Here is a 23,009-nt window from a genome sequence, read left to right as displayed (position 1 = left end):
AATGTACTGCCACATAAAATAAAAAATACTATCACTCAAACATTGAAATATACTGGCTTTTTGTAATATACATTTGGTCAAATAAGGACACACAACTGTTGGGTTAAAAACTGTACTTTAACTGGAATAATACTTTTTTTTTTTTTTGGTTAGTGCATATTTCCCCCAACATTAGATTACAACCCAGCATTGTTTAGAGCACAGGTGTCAAACTCAGTTCCAAAAGGGCCGCAGCTCTGCACAGTTTAGTTCCAACCCTAATTAAACACACGTGATCAAACTAATTAAGTCCTTCAGGCTTTTTTGAAACCTACAGGTAAGTGTGTTGGAGCAGGGTTGGAACTAAACTGTGCAGGGCTTCGGCCCTCCAGGAATTGAGTTTGACACCCCTGGTTTAGAGTGTATAAAACTCTAAATACATACAGTACATGCGCAACAAACTTTGATATCTATACCAGCTACATAATTACTGTATAATTCAAAAATTGTAAGTAATTTGATGTACACAAAAGCAGAATACAAGAAAGAAGTGTTTATTTGTCAAATCGAAATAAAACCAGTGCCACAGCATTATAAATTGCATATAAAATAGGATTAAGACACTTTAAAGCCTTCCCAACAAAATGGAAATTCCACAATACATCAGTGTCAAAACTTTGCAGGTATGTACATGACCCAAAGTCACACGAGTTCAAGGAAATGTCCCAGTATTACTCCGTTTGTTTCCGAGTAACTAAAGTCTAGTCAAATAGACCCATGATTTGATTATGTGGAAACACACATGGCTTAGAATGTACATGAGTTTCACAAAACTGGACAGCCATCTGATCAGCAAACACCACACATTGTGACAAATGCATTGAGCCCCTATGCATTGGAAATGTAAATGCACCTCTCTGGCACACAACAAGCCATGACGACCCTTACTAAAGAAGCAGAGAGAGAGCGAGAGGAGTCTGACTGAGCCATCATCAGGACATCTGCTGCAGAGCTCAGGCTGAATGAGGACGTCTCTGAGCTGAGCCGAGCCCAGTAACAAGGCTGACTGGAGGCCTGGATATGCATAATGCATGCTCCACAGGTCCCGGTGCATGTCACAGGTAGCCATCAGCCACAAGGAGGTGAGCGGCCCTGGGGATTCAGGCAGACGGACACTGACAGGGGGTCTGTTCATTAAGCAGCAGATGCCAGGGGAGGTCAGGGTGTTACCTGTTTAAACGGGTGAAGCCAATGGGAAATCTGTTTGATGAGTTTGGTGTTCACGGAGTCGCCTTGTTTTGATGTGGTGCACGCTAAAAGGGCTTTGACAAGAAAAAGAATAAATAAGTGATAATTTTGCATGATTGCCTAATACAGAATTGTAGAAATGAGGACTATATTTGTTTGAGTGAGCATAATTACAACACATTCAAGGATTTTTTGTCAAATACAGTTTTTATCATGCATCTGACAGTTTTAGTCTCTGTTTTTCTTAAAATATTTTAATTTTCATTCATTCATTTTATTTTCGGCTTAGTCCCTTTATTAATCTGGGGTTGCCCTCCAGAATATTATCCAGCGTATGTTTTACGCAGCGGATGCCCTTCCAGCTGCAACCCAGTACTGGGAAACATCCATACACAGTCATTCACGCACATACACTACGGTCAATTTAGCTTACCCAATTCACCTAAACCACATGTCTTTGGACTGTGGGGGAAACCGGAGCACCCGGAGAAAACCCACGTGAACAGTAAGAACATGCAAACTCCACACAGAAACTAATTTTAATTAAAAAAAAAAACAATTACAATCTTGTTTTACAGTAAATTTTATACATGACCTAATTTTCCTAACATAACTTCGTAGCTCCCTCAAACAACAATTGAAAAATAGTCTATTTCTACTGATTGGTTTTTTTTTCACATCAGTTCTTCGGTTTTGAATATAGAAGGCAGATCAGACGACACCAGATGTATACCAAACGCAAGAACTAAAAAACCTACCACAATAAATTACAACAGTGTATTCCGGTATCAAAGTTAATCCCAAATCACCACAGTAAGGTCACAAATATTGTAATAAATAAATCACATTATAATCTTGACTAATACAATTTAACTTCATAAATCGCACAGCCCATGAACAAACACAATTAAATACAATCACCAAACATAAACAAAAAAAAAAGATAACATTAAACTTCAAATCATACAAAACCAATAACAATCATACCTCATTATCTGGTTATGGAAGGGAGAAACTCAAGAAAAGCATAAGCTTTAACATTCGTTTAGCTTCTTGAATGGTAGCGGCGCTAGTATGTGAAAGCATTTTTCTGCTCACAGTGGTGCAACATTTTCATGGTTCCCCATGCAAACAGCTCTGGCCTCGCAGTGGGACATGCCTGGAACACCTCCCTAACTAGGCGTCCAGTAGGCATCCAAAACAGCCACCTCGGCTGACTTCTCTCGATGTGGAAGAGCAGCAGCTCTACTCCGAGCTCCTCCCAGGTGACAGAGCTCCTCACCCTATCCATAAGCGTGCAGCCTGCCACTCTGCGAAAAAAACAAACAAACTAATGTTGGCCGCTTTTATCTGAGATTCTTTCGGTCATGATCCAAAGCTCATGATCATAGGTGAGAGTAGGAACAAAGATTGACCAGTAAATCGAGAGCTTTGCCTTTCGGCTCAGCTCCTTCCTTACCACAACGGACTGATAAATTGACCGCATGCACCAATCCGTCGTCAATCTCACATTCCATCCTTCCCTTACTCATGAACAAAACCCCAAGATACTTGAACTCCTCCACCTGGTGTAAGGACTTTTCTCCATTCTGGAGATGGCAAACCACCTTTTTCCAGTGGAACACCATGGCCTCAGACCCCCAGGCCCCAGCTGAGTCACACTTAACTAAAGGTACATGTTTGATAAAGCCAACAGAACAACTTTGTCTGCAAATAACAGAGGTGAAATCCTGTGGTCCCTGAACTCAACCCCCTCTAGCCCAAGGCTTTTCCTTTTTATTTTGACTAAGTAAAAAATTCAGCATTTTTACAAAAAAAAAATAAATCAGTATATTATGCTAATTTGGTTGCATATAACATAACTGACTTGCAAAAATCAAATTGCACTGCTCCCAAACAATCAAACGCCATTGTATAAATGTTTTTTTTGCCTTTGATTTCTAATTTATGAATGATCAATGCTTTAATTCTCTAGAAAATGTGTTTAGCATGATTAACGTAGATCTACATGCAACAGCACATGTCCATTACCACTACAGGCATAATGAAGTGAGTAATCTCTGAGCTTTAAAAGGATTCGCCTTCACAAAATAATAGGCATCATTCTTGGTAGGCCAATTAAAATGATTTCATTAAACATGTACCATAAAAACACTTTGAACAGCGCTGTGATGTTTATACGGACGACTCCATTGGCTCTGAATACAATTACATATTCAACCCACTAGTGTTGTAAAGCTCTTTGAAGATCGTGAAATTATTTTGCAAATACATTTGTACCTGGTCTTGTCTTGGTTTTGGACCAATAAGACTCTGCATTTAATTTCATAAGATCACTACAGCGGGGACATTGCTAAGTTACTGCTTCGTTGTATGGATTAGCCAATTTAACATCACTGCTGCATTTAAATCTTACTGCTTCAAAATCAATAGCAAAGTCCCTTGAGGTAAGTCATTTCACTTGGTGGCCATCTTTGAAACACCTCTCGTGCAGTATGCTCAGGCATTCTTTCTAAATGGGGAAACATCAAATTCTCCAAAACTGCTAGCCAAGCTTACGATTAAATTTCATATTAGGAATCACCAATTAAATTAAACAACATCTGTGTGTTTAGTTTAATTTCTAAACATCTAAATCACACAAAATCTGCAGAAACTCATGTCTGGTCTGAGCCCTCCCCCGGAGAATCATCAGTCTATAGCGATTAATGATTGGATCCTGTACTAGAAGGCGGGTTTAATTACCACATAGCAATCGATAATTGGCTCCTGTACCAGTAGGCGGGGCTTTATTCACCATAATGACTGTTACACTTTTCCTCATTCAAAAAAGAGCATAGAATCAACAAAAGGCGACACTCTAGTGCAATTCGGGAAACAGCCACTAGATGGCATGGCGACCATTTTGGAATGAAAATTCTAATAGAACAACAGCATATTAGTCTTTCCTCCATCTTTAGGTCTCAATAGTTGTACTGACAACACAAACACTGCTCTCAACTCAACAGAAACCTCGCCTCTGCTTTCATTTGATTGGAGAATGAAAGCGATGCAACTTTCCGCTCAGTTCACTTTTTTTCAACTGCGAGCGCACAGCATGCAACAGCAAAAACGCAAGGCGCAGCACGTGGTTAAAATGCGAGGCAAATAGGGTACATAAGCAGCATGCAAATCATACTCAGCCATTAGTAAACCATTCAAATAAGGTGCCTCAATGCAAAAAAGACTACTCCCTCAAGCCCCGGGTCTGAATGCAGACTCAGCGCAGCATGTATCTTGCCCTGTCTATTTCAAACATTAGCCCTGCTTGTAATCTAGAGAATTTAGGCAAACAAAGCAGCACGGCGATGTGTCTAAATGTGAACAAACTCCTGATAAAAGACAACGTCTCCCATTTTTCAATTCTCGTGCTGCTCTTCCGACAAAAATGCTTGCTGCACACATACAGCTTTGCTATATCGGGCCTGACAGCATCGCGGGAAAAAACATGCAACAAACCCTGTGGTTCATCGAAACAAACACATATTACCCTTCATGAACAGCTAAATACTGTGTTCTGTGGGTCCATAACAACACGGTTTCACCCAGTCATCAACGTAGGGTCTCACAGCTTGGCACTGGCAGGTCTGCCTTGCCTTCGGAAAGCATGCACAGTCATGGATAATTAAGTAGCTGGCTCTTCTAATAGGATAAGCAAACTAAGCTATGAATAATAATGAGAAGATGACGCATCATCTTTGCACTTGCAGTTTTGCGCTACGTCACCGATTTTTATCCCGTCTCAAAAATCATTTTAAACGTAGAAGCTAAAATTAGCAGACAAAAAAGTATCCTGTTTTTCCCACAATTAAAGCTAACAGATGCTAACATTGTCTTAACTGATGCTCAACACACACAAATCTGTTAAAATCTCAAAAAAGTACTCGAGGGTTTCAATATAATTAGCACCCTTAAGCAATATTTGCCTAATTGCCCTAACTTGCCTAATTAGCCTAGTTAAGCCTTTAAATGTCACTTTAAGCTGAATACTAGTACCTTGAAAATATCTAGTAAAATATTATTTACTGTCATCATGGCACAGGTGTAATAAATCGGTTATTAGATATTAGTTATTAAAACCATTATGTTTAAAAATGTGTTGGAAATCTTCTTGTGCCAGTAAAAATAGGTGCAAGAATTAATTTAGTCTTGCCTGAACATGTTTTTTTTTTTTTTTTACTCTCAAAATGCCAGTTACCTTTGACTGGCCTTTCACGAATCACCAAGGAATGCAATGGTAAAATCTTCTAAAGAAAAAAAAGTCACCCACATCATTGATGGCCTGAGGGTGAGTAAATAAGCAAGCCTTCATTTTCACGTGAACTAGCCTTGGTTTTGGGTGAGGTGGACTACAGTACAACAACACTGCACCTTTTATAACAGTACATGTTAGAATGCAGTATTTTTCACAGAGCATTTTAAAGCAATGGCAAAAAAGGCATTTGCCGGTATGTTCCTCCACCAGTGTGTGTGCTATTTGAGCTTGTGGGGAAGTGTGGAGCTCAGCCCAAACCCCCTGTGCGAGTCCAATGAAATAAGCATGATTTCTTTTGGGCGAGCAGACGTGTGGATTGGGCCATGAGGAAGGTAATGCTGTTAACTCCCTGGCCTCCGCTGAGATAGAGACAGCATCTGCTGGACAGATAAAGGCATCAGTCACAGCTGGGCTCAGTCCCTCCAAACCCCCAGTTTTGGCATTTACTCTATCGATTAGGATCCCAAGAAGCGGCAGTCTCTGCTGTGATAAGAGCAAAATGGCCAAGTCTTTGGAAACGGGGTGGGGGGGCTTTGCAGAGAGCACAGAAATATTCTCTTTGGCTTGATGTCTCATCTCGGCGGATAAATCACTCCATTGATGTGACCTGGCCCCATTCAGCCACCAACTTTTATTAGCTTCTAATAGGAATGTCATTTGAAAGAGACGAATCTGACAGTTTTTTTTTTTCTCTGAGAATACGTGAGGCTCTAATTTAATATAACCATTCTCCTGTTTTCATAACAGAAGAAGAAAGAGCAGAAAAAGCAGTTTCTCTCCTGCACTCCCGCTTCAGTTAATAGGAGCCAGATGGGTCACTGCTGTTATGTGGTACATTTCATCCCCGTCCCATCATATATGTCTGAACTTATTCTAAAGATGGAAATTATATTAAGGTATTTCCTTTAATCGTAATGAACTGAACATGGATGAATATTCAAGTAATTCTACAAGTTTGGGTTGGGTAGATTTTACTATCACCCCTCTACATTTAAATGGTTCCTTCCAAAAATGTTGCATCCTACTTGGGAATACTTTAATTAGTTTGTCAATTTACATTGTGGGCGGCATGGTGGTGCAGTGGGTAGCCCTGTCACCTCACAGCAAGAAGGTTGCTGGTTCGAGCTCTGGCTGGGCATTTCTGTGTGGAGTTTGCATGTTATCTCCGTGTTCGCTTGGGTTTCCTTCGGGTGCTCCAGTTTCCCAGACAAGTCCAAAGACATGAGCTATAGGTGAATTGGGTAGGCTAAATTGTCCGTAGTGTATGTGTGTGAATGGAAGTGTATGGGTGTTTCTTAGTGATGGGTTGCGGCTGGAAGGGCTTCCGCAGTGAATAACATATGTTAGATAAGTTGGCGGTTCATTCCACTGTGGCGACCCCAGATTAATAAAGGGACTAAGCGAGAAGAAAATGAATGAATTTACAGGGCTTTTCTCCATTGCCTACTGTTTTCTATCCATAGTCTTATGCAATAATGCTTAACTTAATGGCAGAGGACATTAACATTAAAAATACAATCAGAAAAAAAAACTGGTGATCTAAGGAAAGTTTTTTTTTACTTCATGTAATTATTATAATATTTTATAAAACAAAAGGACGGTTTGCACCACACTCTTGCATTGCTTAATTCTTTTCCTGGTGTGTTAATCTTTTAGATAACTTATTTAAAAAAAAAAAAAAAAAAAAAAACATTGACTCATTGTGTATATATCACCCCAATAAGAGTGTCAACACACTGTACCTGCACACAGTTCAGTCCAAACAGCTTTCAAAAAATGACTTTCATCAAAGGTGAGCTATAAACTGCGCTTAAAGTCCATATGAACTGAAATATATATGCTAATACATATGCTAATACTTTTTTTTCCAAGATGATGTACTTCCAATTTAAACTGAACATTGAGTAGGAGGCAGAGCTTTCCTCATGCACATCATTCCCTTATAGCAAACTACTGGTATAAAGGGCAAGGTTTAGAATACTTTGGCTTAAGCGATCAAACTGATGTCAACAGAGAGGCACCGTCACTCCAAACACAGAAGCAAATGGTCAGACTTTGATTGTAGATTACCAAAACAAACTTTCTTTCAACTGAACAACATGTGCAAGCAAAATAAACATTGTACGTTTTGATTTCACACATATTGTAATTCTAAAAGTCTTGTTTTATCGAAATACTCTATCTAAAATTGCAGCACCAGCATTATTTATTATTCACTGTTTTTCTAAAAGATACTGCATATCAGAAATGACCCAGACAGCACAGTAAAGACAGATGGAAGCAAAGCAGAAGAAAACCTCCAATGTTCACCGCAGCTCATCACACGTCTCTTGTAGGCTCACATTGCAATTTCACAAAACACATTTATTTCTCTTTCAACTCATCCTGCCGATAGAATGTCACATCTGTATACATTACAAACACTATGCAAGTATTTGTGAATAGAAAATTGCTGGCATCTCAGCGCTATCCTCGCAACAGTTGACATGCACTTGAAGATGCTTAGAAGCTGAAAGCATAATGCAAGGCTCAAGAAAGAAGGAAAACAGCAAGATGCACAAACATATTTATGCCAAAAATCACTTTTACCATAGCAGGTGTCTTTCACCAGTCCAGCATGTATTCTTATTGTAGTGCAAGTTTGCTTTATTCTTTATTCCTTTATTGATTTAAATTTGCACACGTGTGGAATTAACATTCAAATCATGAGAAATATTGTACTATTATAATATAAAAATACCATTTTCCATTTCATGTAATTTAGTGTTATGAGTGTTCAGCATCATTATTTCTTCAGTTTCAGTTCCTTCAGAGATTATTTTAATATGCAAATAATTCTGTTTCTTCATTTTACCCCCAGAAAAAAAAAAAAAATTGGGCCCTATCATACACCCGACTGCCTCCATGTCTCATCTTGGGGTCTTTTTCAGTTTATTTATGACAATTTGCATTCGTATTATGTTATTATCATTATTATTAGCAGTATTATTTATTATATTCATATTTATATTTGTTTTAATAAAACAAGTTTAGAGTTTAGACCCACCTGTTGGGTTTTGGAGATGTATACATCACCGTATAGAGCAGGAGTGGCCAAGCCTGTTCCTGGAGAGCCACCTTCCTGCAGATTTCAGTTGCTACCCATATCAAACACACCTGAACCAATTAATTAGGACCTGAACACCACGTGATAATTACAGGCAAGTGTGTTTGATATGGGTTGCAACTGAAATCTGCAGGAAGGTGGCTCTCCAGGAACAGGCTTGGCCACCCCTGGTATAGAGCATAAGAATAGGATACGCGTTTAGATATAACTCAGATTTTTTTATTTTTTTATTTTTTATTTTGTTATTATTGTACATTTGATTGTTTGCTGGAAATTAGAACTGAATTTAGAAAGCTTTGAAACAATGTGTGCACTTAAAAAAATATGTATTAAATGTGTAGGCTAATGCATGTCTTCAGTGGAGTGCGTACAACACTGTTTCCTTATCCACAAAAGTAAAGTGTAAAATGAAAGTAAGGAGAAAGTAAAGGGACCAAATAGAGGCGGCTCATTCTTTATACTAACACAGATGATCTGTTTACTGTTTTCAGCTCTTCCACTAACAAACTCTGCCATGTAAATAACAAATGCGCCAAGGTGTGACGCAACTGACTCTTAAAGGGAATGGAAGATGAGACTCTAATTTAATGCACGTTATGCTCAAAACCAGCCTGATCTCACGAGAAAACGTAAGTATTTTCCGTTTTGCCAGTTTAGTGGCTAATTCGTACAAGTTCAGTCGTACGAAATGGTACGATTTTAAAAAGGAGGCGTGGCACCTGACCCCACCCCTAACCCCAACCGTCATTGGGGGATAAGCAAATCGTACCAAATTGTACGAATTAGATCGTATGAATACATACGAATTAGCCACTAAATGAAAAAGTTACGAATTGCCGTGAGATTGTGTTGCTCAAAACACACCCATAACTCATTAAGTAAATAAGCACAACCCTGTTAGTGTCACGGGCACACAATGAGGACAACGAGGGTTATCTCTTTTCATCAGTTTAATCAAACAAGAAGTGCATTAATAAACAGGACAAGTGGGTAAGTGAGAGTCTTTGCAATGGAGCTGATGAATAGTTGTGTACGTTGTAAAGCAGACATAGAATGTAGAGTCACTTCCCTTAATGATAGCTTTGTTCATTCACAGGTTTGAGAGGATCATCCACAGGTTAACCGTTCAGAGGAAAGGGATGAAACATCCATGGAAGAAGGCGAGTCAGGGAAAAGGTAAGGTGAACCATTAGACATCAATTCCAGCCACTGACTGACTGGAATTGGTGGGTTATATAGGGAGTGCAGATGAGGGGTGCAGGTGTGTCTGATTAGAACTCAGGTGAATGTGTCCGGGCTTGATGAGAGGTGGCAGAAGATGGGGAACGATGATTGGTGCTGAGGGAACGTGATGGTGAGAGAGAGTGGTAGGTGGAGCAGCAGGAACTAGCCGGGGATGTGACAGTTAGACCATGCGCAGAGTGTTTTTTTTTTTTTTTTTTTCCATCTTTAAAATAGCAAAAGTGGATTCAGACATGCCCTTTAACGCTTTTGCACTATGCACTTTAAACTTAGATTGTTAAAATATAACCCTTAGAATGCATTTTTGGGAAAAGTTCATCTCAAAGGGCTATCCCATTTATTAAATTCAAATATTTACAATGTCAAATAAATTTGGAAAAACATTGAATTTTGTATTCATCAAATAATCATGATTCTTGTGGCGGTAGGTATGGGTATTTAAGGGCAGAAAAAATAACAAAAAATATTTTGGAAAATATAATATAAAAATTTATTTTTCTAAAAAATATGCAAAAATTGCTTTACATAACATTACAATCTTTTTTTAATGTAGACCATTTAGAGGGATGAAAGCAAAAGCAATGGTCCTAACGTTCCTGTTTGACATTTTTCATTTCAATAGCCTCTGAGAATCCAAAAAGAGCTAGATAATGACAAATAATGTTATGAGAGCAGATTTAACATTAAGCTATGCTTGAATTGCATTTTGTTACAATTATGAAAGTTCGATAATAAGCAGGAAATGTTCATGGGCATGATCACATTGAAAGGGTATATACTGTACACACACACACACACACACACACAAAACACACTTACAGCTATCTACTATATGGGGACTTACAGACAGAGTTTATCATCTGTTTCCCTACACACGCCACATTCCTTAACCAAACCCTCACAAGGTACATGCATTTTTACATTTTTTTTTTTAAATACTGGAAACAACATGGTCAAAATGTTATGGTATTGCTATACTTGTGGGGATATTTGGTCCCCACAACATAAGGGATACAATGTACACACACACACACACACACACACACACACACACACACACACACACACACACACTTCTTTTGTATTTTATTCAGTACTTTGCCATGGAAAAAAAAAAACACTAGACAAACATCACCCTTAATTAATTTAGTCTATTCTTTATCAGACATATGCAGACATTGAGATTAGTCTGAGCACAGAGCCAAGCAACACCACAGCAACCACAGAGCGGCTGGGATTTAAGCGCTTTGCTCAGGGGCACAACATTAGTGGTCAGAGGATTTGCCCAGGGTGAGATATGAAGCTGGACCTTTCCACTGGCTCATGGTTCAGAGGTCTTACCACTGATCCGAACACCCACTGCCCCCCTCCTTTAGAAGTTCAGAGGGAATCCTCAACTGTTCATATTTCATTCTCACAGGTGTAAAAACAATTCATGAGATTGTGAATTCCAATTATCATCAGCAGAAATGTAATTCACGACAGGCTGAAATCCAGAGCAAAAAGCTAAAACAGCTTCACATATATCTCTCTCTCTCTCTCCCCAGGATTCGCCATCTCGCTGAGTTATGACCCAGTAATAGTCAGGCTTTGTGATGCTCTCTAATGACCAGAGAGTTAGAGCTCTGGAATGATCTACGGTATTAGAGCTGCTTTCGGTCTCTTTAAATATCCTGGATTTACCGATCAAGTGGTCCATGATAAAAATTAAGCAAATCTATGGACTGTATCACCAAACTAAATCAGAAGCGATGATTGTGGGTTGTGTAAGTATAAAGCACAACTCTGACTTACTTAAATGGACTTATTATGCACCACTTTTAAATGCAAATGAGCTACTGATTTCCAGAAGAGGGTGGAGCCTTTACATGATATTCTGAGACAGCAGGAATAGACAAGCAAACCCTACACAAGCAGCCAGAATTTCAGAAATGACCAAAGTCAAGCTTTAGTGGGGGGAAATTAAAGGAGATTTAGGCTGCTACGATTTGAATATTCAGTGGTTATTACAATATTAATAATTTTCATGATTATAGTGATTTTTGCATTTTTCACTGCATATTTTTTCCTTACTAAGGATATTTTTATCTCATTCTATGGCTAGGGTTTTCTTTAAATAATGTATTTTTGTCAGCAATCCTTAATTCAAGTAAACAAATAAATTTATTTCCGTTAACTTTTATTTAGAGTTACTCTGAAATGAAAATGTGAAGTCGAAACTGAATATTCTAAATGCACTTGGCTGCAAAACAAAACCGAAAATACTTTGCAAATAGAGCTGTGCAATTTGTGGAAAATATTTAATTGCGATTTTTATGACAGATAATGTGATTTTGATTTGATTTGCAGTTTAATTTTGTAGTTAAGCTTCAGCTCAATAATCTGTATTGTAGCTTCTTACTGCTGAAATGTAGTGAATGTTAGTTAAAAATGTAGTGTTAGAAATTAACTTACTTAAACCCTTATTCAAATTCATTTTTAAATATTCACAAATGAAACACAAATTTTGCTCCAAAGCAAATAAAACAACCTCACCTTTCTATAAACAAGTTGAACTAAAATTAGGGAGATAGTGTAGCTTATTATAGAAACAAAAAATAATACTTATAAAAATACAGAACACTCAGAAAACTAACATGGCTGAAACAACTCTGAAATTGTACTTTGTTGTTGCTTACCACTAGGTTAAGTGCCACTGGCAATACTTTCAGTTGACTTTTTAGCAAGACACTTCTCATATCACCTGTGGTTTTGCTGGTTCATTCATTCACTCATTCATTTTTTTTTTTTTCGGCTTAGTCTTTTTATTAATCTGGGGTCACCACAGCGGAATGAACTGTCAACTTATCCAGCATATTTTTTACACAGCAGATGCCCTTCCAGCTGCAACCCATCAATGGGAAACACCACACTCATTCACATACATACATTACAGACAGACAATTTACCCCACCCAATTCCCCTATACCGCATATCTTTGGACATGTGGGGGAAACCTGAGCACCCGGAGGAAACCCACACGAACATGAGGAGAATATACAAACTCCACACAGAAATTCCAAGTGACCCAGCCGAGGCTCGAATCAACGACCTTCTTGCTGTAAGGTGACATCGCTACTCACTACGCCACCACATTGCCATAGGTGCTGGTTGTTGGCAACAATTTTATGACAGCTCTTATAAATGACCTGTTTTTGTTCGGTATCTGTGTCTTTGAAACCAAAATATTCCCATATTGACGATGTCCTGTTTTTCTTTGATATTAGTCTATTATTGCTTCTGAAGTGGCAAACACTATTATCCCACTTGTCAGCACTTTACTGTTTGTTTGTTTTTTATTGTCGCCATTCCGCATAGTTCGATTGTGCAATTCTGATTGGGCAGAATGAAAGTGTGCTCACTTAATTGGCTAGTAAGACTATCACACAGATGGCAGTCACGCTCTGGGTAGGGAAATTAAATAATACATATATACTGTATATTTCATATCGCAGCCTTTTGCGATTAGCTAATCGCAACATTTCAATTCACGATTGCAATTAAATTTTGATTAATTGAAAAGCCCTTTTACCAAATATTGTTCATTGTTTTATAAAATGATACAAAGCAATTTTCCAAGAATTTTTTTAATAACTTAAATTATACTGATTTAAAAAGTAAATAACTGATATTTGATTTGTTACAGTATATGTTATTTGTTTTGTTGAATATATATATATACATATCTCATGTCTAATCATGTTACACCTTGGCGTTGTGTGGACGTTACCACTATGACATCTTTCAGACGTAGGATTTTGGTCACTTTCCAACACAACCTAAAATTAACCAACAATCAACGTAATTTGACAAGGTAGGTAGCTTTGCAAAATCTTTGAAGCTCAATATCTCAAAATCATTAGGAACGCAGAAACAACCTTATAATTCTAAGGTGACGATTTTCTTTAACAAAAACAAGCTGGGCCTTTTTCACTGACAATGTCACACAATCATGTTCCTTCACAGAAGAACCCAAATTACTTGTGAAGTCATTGTCAGGTATGTGAGAACATTAGTGTTAAGCAAAGAAGTCGAGAGGCGCCATTTTATCAGCGTTGCCATAACAGCAAAGTAGCGCTATTGCAAGCAGTGGCACATTATTTGAGTGGATTTTTCGATTAATATGTGTGGTTCATGCATAGACATGTAAATTGTATGTAGAGTATCCATAGAGCAGACTATTGAGCTATTGCCATTGACATGAACGGGTTTCATGCTGTTCTCCCTTGTCTGTTCCTTAAGGTGTCCATGTAGTATGCAGGAACTTCCTGTCAATTAGTTATGCAAAAAAGTGATTTCTGAACATTTTTGTTAAACATTTAGTTAAAGATTTACAATGAGAGAACAGTGGTATATGTGTCTCATGTCATCATATACAATAATATAGCCATCTATTATACATTTGTCCATCATCTAGTAATTCAAGTCTTTTGTAAAGGGTAAAATTAACAAAAAATAAATAAATTAAAATACAATAAAATAAAAAATAGTCTTTCAAAATACATTCGCCAAAAACTCCCATAGAGGATTCCAGACATACCAGAAATCATTAGATAAAGGTAAGAAAATGGCAATCTGATTTATCCACATATTGACCGAAGGAATGTTAGGAGAGGACCACAACAAAAGAATATATTTTCTTGCAAGAAATGGACAAAAGTGTGGCACAGATTCCAGATTCTAGTCTATGACTAAGGTTTAAAGCAGTTTTAAAATTCAAAAGATAAATAGAGATAGGGCAAAAGGTTTGCCTATAATCTTCTGAACTAATTTGTGGATTTCTTTCCAGTATGTCTTAATCATGAATACATGCATCACAGTACCAACATTAGATTTGCACTTAAAACAATATTAAGAAACATTAGAGTTATTAAAATATTAAAATACTTTATTTAGACGAACTGGCATTAAATAAGTACTGTAAAAGAATTTTACATTTTGCTCATGCTTTGATATCTTCCCTTTGAGGGGAAATGAAGAACACAATTGTTTTTTCATGTCAGAAAGATCAAGTCGTATTCTGCCATCCTTAAGGGATGATTCTAGAAAATGTCGTAGTTGCAAAATTTTGATTTCTAAACATTCCTGAATTGTTATTGAATCATTTTGTAATGCATCATTATGAATCTAATGATTAGAGGCTAATGGAAATGTGCATATTAAGAAGGCAGTAGCTTATAATAAGATCCCTATTTTTTCACATGCCTGCAGAAAAAAGCCTTACCAAAACAAAGTTTCTGGTTTGTCCTTTTTTCCAGATTTTCTGTGTTTGTAGATGCACTAGGGACCTAACTGTAGGGAAAAGTCAGATTTTCAGAACTAATAAACAAACAGGACAGAGACTCCCCTCGCCTGGTCTTGTTTATCATGACTGGTGGTTTCAGTGGAATAGCATGTGATTAACGACACCACGATGCCACACCAAGAGTTGTTTGAAAGGCAAGCTAAAAGTTGTTGTTTGCCAAAAACTAGCGCGATTGCCGACTGCCTAGGGAGTTCACAGGGATCAATGCAGCGGGAGTGACAGCACCAGACTTGATTAAATGTGACTGCTACATCTGGCAGCCGTGGCCATTACTTTCCCACTGCCATTCCCTGGGGTCAGGGAGCATGAAGTGACAGTGCCCAAGCAAACCTCCATTACCCCTGTTCTCTGCCCTTACAGGTAGCTCATAGACATGTCAGTGAAATAGCTACATACTCTCGGATACGACGCAACCGAGCGCAACATTCACTCTTGTGTGTTTGTTTGCGCATCCGTGAGGGTGTTTGCGCAACGACTGTACGGATCGCGTGAGATAATTACAAAGCCTTGAGAACTGCGTCCCAGTGCCACCGTGCATTAACATTTGCTTTGTGAAATATCTCCCCTCCATCACGGCTGAGTGATAACGCTTGTATAGGAAACAGAATGACATTAGAACAGTGACTGAGGTTGATATTGTTAATCTCCTCACTCGACACACACGCCACACGCATTCACAATGGATCAGTGTGAAATCAATCCAAAGGGACCTCTATAAGGGTAACACACAAAATGCTTGTAAATTGAGAGTGTTTTCAGTCAGAGGCGTAGCTCCAGATGGAGCTCACGCGGTGTTTAAATAGACGCAACATGTGTGGCACCCCAGTCAGTAAATGCAACCTGCTGATACCAAATCACTTCAAGCAGATTAACAGGCCAACTCTGTATCAACGTGTGAATGACGCTTTCCCAAAGATTTTCATCTAGTTGGCAATGCTAAAACAATGCATTTGAACACATCTGAAGCCAAATGTGTGTATTTGAAAAGACATAAATAATGGCTTAAAAATGACTAAGAAAACTTTATTTCTGTCATTTTTTACTAGCTGAATCCTGAGTAATAAGTAAACGTCATATACTCACATACATATTCATATACAGTTATAGTCAGAAGTGTTACCCTTCCTGTGGTGATTTGGTGTTGTCAGGCGGGGAAGAGAAGGGGGGTGTTGGGATGTGGAGTTGGGCCCCCCAATAGTAACTCTGAGGGGCACAAAAGTGTGTGGGCCCTTACAATCGTTCTAACTCCCACCCCCTAGCGGTGCCCTTGAACAAATTTCTAAACATAACAGTTTTAATTTCTAATTTCTATTAAAGGCAACACAGATGTTTCCCATTGAATTGGAAGGGCATCCACTACATATGCTGGATTAGTTGGCGGTTCATTCCGCAGTGGCGACCCCTAATTTATAAAGAGACTAAGCATATAAGAAAATAAAAGAATAAATAAATTTCTAATAAAACTGTGATTTCTTCGTCAATACTATTTTACTAGTTTTCAAGATACTAGTATTTAGCTTAAAGTGCAATGTAAAGGCTTAACTAGGCTAACTAGGCAAGCCATTGTGTAACAGTGGTTTGTTTTTTAGACAATCTATATATTCATAATAGCCCCCATTTTTTTTTCTTTTTTAAAAATCTCCCAAATGATGTTAAACAGAGCAAGGAATTTTTCACTGTATGTCTGATAACATTTTATCTTCTGGAGAAAAAAAACTCTTTTTTTTTTTTTCTCTAAAACTCTTGTTTTATTTCGGCAACAGTGAAAAACTTTTTTTTAAGAACCATTTTAGGTTCAAAATTATTAGCCCCTTTAAACTTAAAAAAAAAAGTTTTTTAAACCTTTAAATGTCAATTTAAGCTGTATAGAAGTTTCTTGAAAAATATCTAGTATGATATTATTATAATATTAGAATATATTATAATATTATAGTAAAATGTTATATAATAAATCAGTTATTAGAAATAAGTTATTAAAACTATTATGTGTAGAAATGTGTTGAAAAAATCTTTAAATTAGAGGGATTTAATAATTCAGACTTCAACTATATATATATATATATATATATATACACACACACACACACACACACACACACACATAACTGTACATAACAGTACATACAGAACATACACACTACCGAAAAGTTTAGAGCCATTTATTTATTTATTTATTTCTATTAATTTAATTTAAAATAATTTATTTTAATTTATCATACACACCGATTCACAAACATAGACCACAAACCAAACATTTTAGTCTACCCAATTCACCTGTACCGCGTGTGTGTACTTTGGACTGTGAAAGAAACCAGAACATCCAGAGGAAACCCACGCTAATGCAGGGTGAAGATTCAAACACCACACAGAAACGTAAACTGACCCAGCCGAGGCTCGAACCAGCGACCTTCTTGCTGGGAGACGACAGCACTACCTGCTGTGCCACTGTCGCCTTAATTTATTCATTTTAATAAAATATTCTGTTCATCAAGGTGCCATTTATTAAATGTAAAAAGCTAAATTGGTAAATACTTTTTTATTATTAATTATTTATTACTTATTATATGTAGTTATTGAAAATTGTAGTAATTGAACTTATAACTCCAGTCAGTATTGCTTTTATTATTATTCCCACTATTACTACTACTACTACTACTAATAATAATAGTAATAATAATACTAATATAAATAATAATAATAATAATAATAATAATAATAATAATAATAAATATTAGAGTGATGTCTGAAGGATCATGTGACTGAAGATTGGAGTAATGAAGCTGAAAATTCAACTTTAAAATCACTGGAATAAAATATTTAATTGAATAACAGGAGGGCTAATAATTTTCACTTCAACTGCATATTCAGGATCAGAATAAAGGTTACATTAAAATACAGCCAAAAATATTCAGTTTAAATAAGAATATTTGTCAAATGGGTATCACTTTATGTGACAATAAAGCACTATCTACACCTAACCAAAAGAATAATAATTTTTTTTTAATTATTTTATTCAATTTTATTTGAATTAAATTCCTTTACAATGTGCTATGTGATGAAAAATAAGAGTTTGCCTGCAAGTGGTCTAAGACCATTAAATTCTTTCAGTGAAAGGATCATGGACTAAAGTAAAAAAAAAAAAAAAAAAAAAAAAAAAAACATTGTCTTTTATGTCACATGCTGGAGGCTCAAAAGCTCTTTCTGGGGTGTTTTAGTAGATTTGTACACAAAGCATTTTATGAAAAGAAATCAACACTTGTGTTTGGTTGTTAATGTCTTGTTTATATGATTTAGAGAGGCACAAAAATAATGACATAACTAGCTTAGTGCCTGTTATAAAGACACAATCAGGGTACAAACAGGGTCAGTAAACCAAACACTGTTAGTTAGTCACTAAGATAAGACTGTTACATAAAACACCAGTTAATTGCATAACAATAATTACTCATATTTGCAAAAGATCTGACATCTGCTTTAATCTAAATATAGCTGCCATCACTGCAAACCCCAACTGCTACAGATCATCAAATGCCATAAACATCTGCTGAGGTTTGTATTCAAAACATGCGTAATTCCAGTAAAGCAACACTGCATTGTTTTTCAGACAGTGCTTCTTCGATTGTTTTTTGATTGTCATATATTCTGACAGAAGCGACCCGCGTCTTACATTCATATCGAGGCCTCATGTGTGAAATGAGAAATGTGCGGGTTACAGACATTTCTCAGAGACTCGTCCTCTTTTGACTTCAATCCTGTTTGAACTCAATCAGGATATACTCAAATGCATGCCGAGCAGCCTTAGGCCACATTTGAGTTTCACTACATTTCAGTGTGATTTTACAGTCCGTGTTGCAGCTGTTGATGGCAGTAGAGCACCTGCTATTGAAGCATCAGCTGGGGGAAAGAGACACATGGGCTGTCTGCGTAAAAGGAAAGCAAAATGAGCTGTTTATTATAACGGTGAAATCTTCATGGAACGCACGTCTCAATAGAAAACAATCCCCTCCCCCTACTGTCAGCACAGCTCCAAAAGTCAATACAGAAGGAGCTTAAGATTTAAAATAAGAGCTTGGTTTAATGACATCAAAGATGCCGTTTAAAGCCAAAGAAGGGCCTTTTATCACCCATACTTAGACATGTGTCGATATTCAATTAGAAAATAAATTGTGATAATAAGCATACATGATATTGATATTATGGGCACATTAAAATACTGTCATTTTATTTTTTTATTTAACATTTTTGCATTGTGTGTTAAGAGTATTCAGGGCCAACAACATGCCTGGTAATGACTGAAAAGGTTATAGGTCTACTATATTATACAAACACACACAAACACGTATTTAGGTTCCATATGGCTTAAACTACTACCCTTATAGGCTAAAAACTGAACTGCCCTGATCCAGTTAGTATGTCCATTTATGTGAAGCTGCTTTGACACAATCTACATAGTAAAATCGCTATACAAATAAAGCTGAATTGAATTGAATTTGTTAACATAAGTTTACTGATGATGAAAACAGAGCATTTGTACATGAAGATACATTTTTAATTAATGTCTAGTAAATGGGGTGACTATTTCATTAACAATTCAGTTGTATTTTTTAAACTAACATTAACATAACGTCTTTCTTAATCTCATTCTTGATTTTAGTTAAAGCTAACTATGTTCAATGTAATTTACTAATGAGGCCTTATTGTAAAGTGTTTCTTACTGAACTTCATCATCCTTATGCAATTGACAACATAGGCTCATTCTGAAAATGTAGCCCTACATACATTTCTAGAGATCAGTATTATGTAGCTAGAAGTACGTATGGCTGCATTTCATCTTTAAAATGAATGTTATGGGGTGGTATGACAACGTTCCTTTTGTTGCTTACCAGCTTATTTCCTTATGGACCCCTTTCCTGCTTATACCAGTTGGTCCTGTAGCAGTTGACAACGACGATGGGGTTCGAGTCCAGCAAAAAAATGGTTCCAATTAGCTGTAAAGACAAAAACAAAATCCAAAAAAATAAAATACACAAGTTATTAACCGGGTGAGAATATGGTAAAATCTGAAAACGTGGTAAAAATCAACGAAGGATTTTCTTTTTTGGATTGCTTTTTAAAACAGTCGGTTGGGTTTAGGGAAGTAGGGGGCGGGTCAAGCAGTGCTTTTGAAAACACTATCAGTTGGGTTTAGGGTAGGAGGAGGGTGGGTCAGTCGGTCAGTCAGTCAGTCAGTCAGTCAAGTCAGTTGGTCGACAGCGGTCTGAGAACAGCAGGTGCGAATGGCACTCATAAGTGAAATTTGAGATCTCAAAAAGCATACATAGTGGCCTCTGGTGGAATCACGAAAACAAAAACGGAAAAAAATAACGTACCTCCTTGGATGTATTTGGCTCTCTAGAAATGTACATAGCGGCATGTTTTCAGAATGAAAATGGCAACTGAATTTGTCTTAAACATTTATTTACTCTTACTGTTAAAAAAAAATGTATTGCCTTAAATTGTTCAGTTAAATTAGACTCTCAGTCAACTTACATTAGTCAAACTTTTAAAAATAATAACTAGAAAAAAAAATTGTCGAAACCTGATTAACTTATTAAAATAAGTTAAGTAACATAAAAAAAATGCTGTCATGATTTTTTGTCAGATCATTCTTTACTGTGCTTGAAAGTACACTAAAGCAAAACAAGCTAATTTTGTTAGTATTTCTGTTAAAAAAACTAAACTATTTTGCAGCGTACATCACTATTGTGATACCATATATCATATAAAATGGTGTCAAGGTGGCGCAGAGACTAGCATGATCACCTCACAGCAAGAAGATCGCTGGTTCGAGCCTCACCTGGGTCAGTTGACATTTCTGTTTGGAGTCTGCAAGTTCTCCCCGTGTTCGTGTGGGTTTCCTCCGGGTGCTCTGGTTTCCCCCAAGTCCAAAGACATGCGCTATAGGTGAATTGGGTTAGCTAAATTGTCCGTAGCGTATGTGTGTGAATGAATGTGTATAGATGTTTTTAAGTGATGGGTTGCAGCTTGAAGGGCATCCGCTGTGTAAACATATGCTGGATAAGTTGGTGGTTCATTCCGCTGTGGTGACCCCAGATTAATGAAGGGACTAAGCCAAAAAGAAAATAAATGAATGAATGAATATCATATATAGTGATATCAGAAAACAATAAAATATCCAGTAAATAATAGTGAAACTAGTATAAATTAAATGTGAAGTATGCATACAAATGTTAGTCACATTTTATTTTAAGATACAATTCTTGTTATTAACAACTTGCTATCAACTTAGACTTTTAGCTTAATGAACTACTAGTCAGTTGCTTATTATAGTTATACAAAAAAAGAAATTCTGGTTGCCCTAAATTTTTAAGCTGAATCAAATTAGCCCCATGAGTCCATTTAACAAATTTTATGTTAAACATAAAACAGCTTGCACAACTTATAAAACTAAGTTAGAACATGATTAACTTAGTTTAAGAAGTTACAATGACCTAAAAACATATGCTGTCAGGACTAATTGATTATATAATTTTTACATTGTATTGGATAGGAACAATGATTTAGAATAAGATCATAACTTACAGTATATGTTCAAATACAGTTTCTCAACTATGTTCCTGAAGGACCACCAGCTCTGCATATTCTCCAGAGCTGCAGTCTTTCATGCAAAGAAATCTCCTCAGGTCTTTGGGTAATTATGCATTCAGAAGTTAATGTCCAAACATATCTTAATATATGTTTACATTGTTGTTGTAGATGAAATATAACATGGAAAACAGGTTCCAGTTGGCTAGATATTAATTAAGAGTCATTCAAACAACTTTACCAAAGCCGCTCTTCTTGACGGTTGGTCTTGCACGCCCACCATGTTTGTAGTTTGTTTACACTTTTTACCTGAGCTTGTAGTTCTAAACAAATGTACGTCTAACGTGCAATGTATTGTGGCAAATATTAGCGGTTAGAGTATGGATGGTGCAACACTTTGAATTTTTTTGGGAAATGGTAAACCATCCAGGAACCTTTGGTATACTCTTTTCAACATTCTACTAAGCTTTGGGACATCCTAATTCTATTTTCGAATACTATTTAGAATGGATAGCATGCAAATTGGCAAGCAGCACATGTCTCCTAACCAAACACACTGGATTCAGATCATCAGCCCATTAGCAGAGAGTAAAATACCTGTAATTGGTGTGACAGACAAAGGAGACACCCAAAACAAGCCATGGTAGAGGTCCTCCAAGAACATGGCTGAGAAACACTGTTCTAATACACAGCCAGTATTTTATTAATAGGCAGGTAATAAACTACAAATTGATGGTGGAAATTGGAACTAAAGTGTTACACATGTCAACTAGAAGAGCGTTGTTATTAATATCATGCAAATGTTGCACCGACTGCATATACAATGAACAAGCAACATATAAACACTACAGCAGTGCTTTATGGGATCCCACTGTCTCTAGTACCAAGGCTGTCACCCCTTGTCTCTCTTTTTCAGCCCATTTCCTGAGGAACAACAACAATACGCTGGAATGTATTTTAGCTCGCAGTTTCATCTAACTGTATCTGATAGCACACACTCCACATCTCTGCGCTCGCTGACAACCACAAAGATTGTGAAAGCAGCATTCAGCGTTTGCACCACTGATGAACGCTAGCTCTCGCTACATAATACCTTTTACAACGGTGATGACAAGCTGCAGACTCAGCTGCTGCGGGTCATCAAAATGATTCACGGTGAGAACGATCCCATTTAACCTCCACCTCAAAGCTAGCGTTTCCGAAAACCACTT

At 37.0% G+C, this 23,009-nt stretch overlaps 1 protein-coding gene across 10 annotated transcripts in view; it reads right to left on the bottom strand.

The window, feature by feature from the left end:
• tnmd (tenomodulin) overlaps window positions 1–23,009 on the bottom strand; it is a 344,370-nt gene that overhangs the window by 194,229 nt on the left and 127,132 nt on the right. For 5 of the 10 annotated variants that reach the window (XM_087280537.1, XM_087280538.1, XM_087280533.1 and 2 more), the window contains one exon: window positions 20,097–20,201. The exons of the other annotated variants lie outside the window; for them this stretch is intronic. The gene's annotated coding sequence lies outside the window, so the exon portion shown is untranslated. The remainder of the gene's footprint in view (window positions 1–20,096; window positions 20,202–23,009) is intronic. 10 annotated transcript variants of the gene reach the window in all.

The sequence above is a fragment of the Danio rerio genome, chromosome 14, assembly GCF_052040795.2.
Source record: "Danio rerio strain M-AB ecotype USA chromosome 14, GRCz13ab, whole genome shotgun sequence".
NCBI classification, from domain to species: domain Eukaryota; kingdom Metazoa; phylum Chordata; class Actinopteri; order Cypriniformes; family Danionidae; genus Danio; species Danio rerio.
Note: the sequence above shows the minus strand (reverse complement) of the source record. Positions and strands in the feature narration are given on the sequence as shown.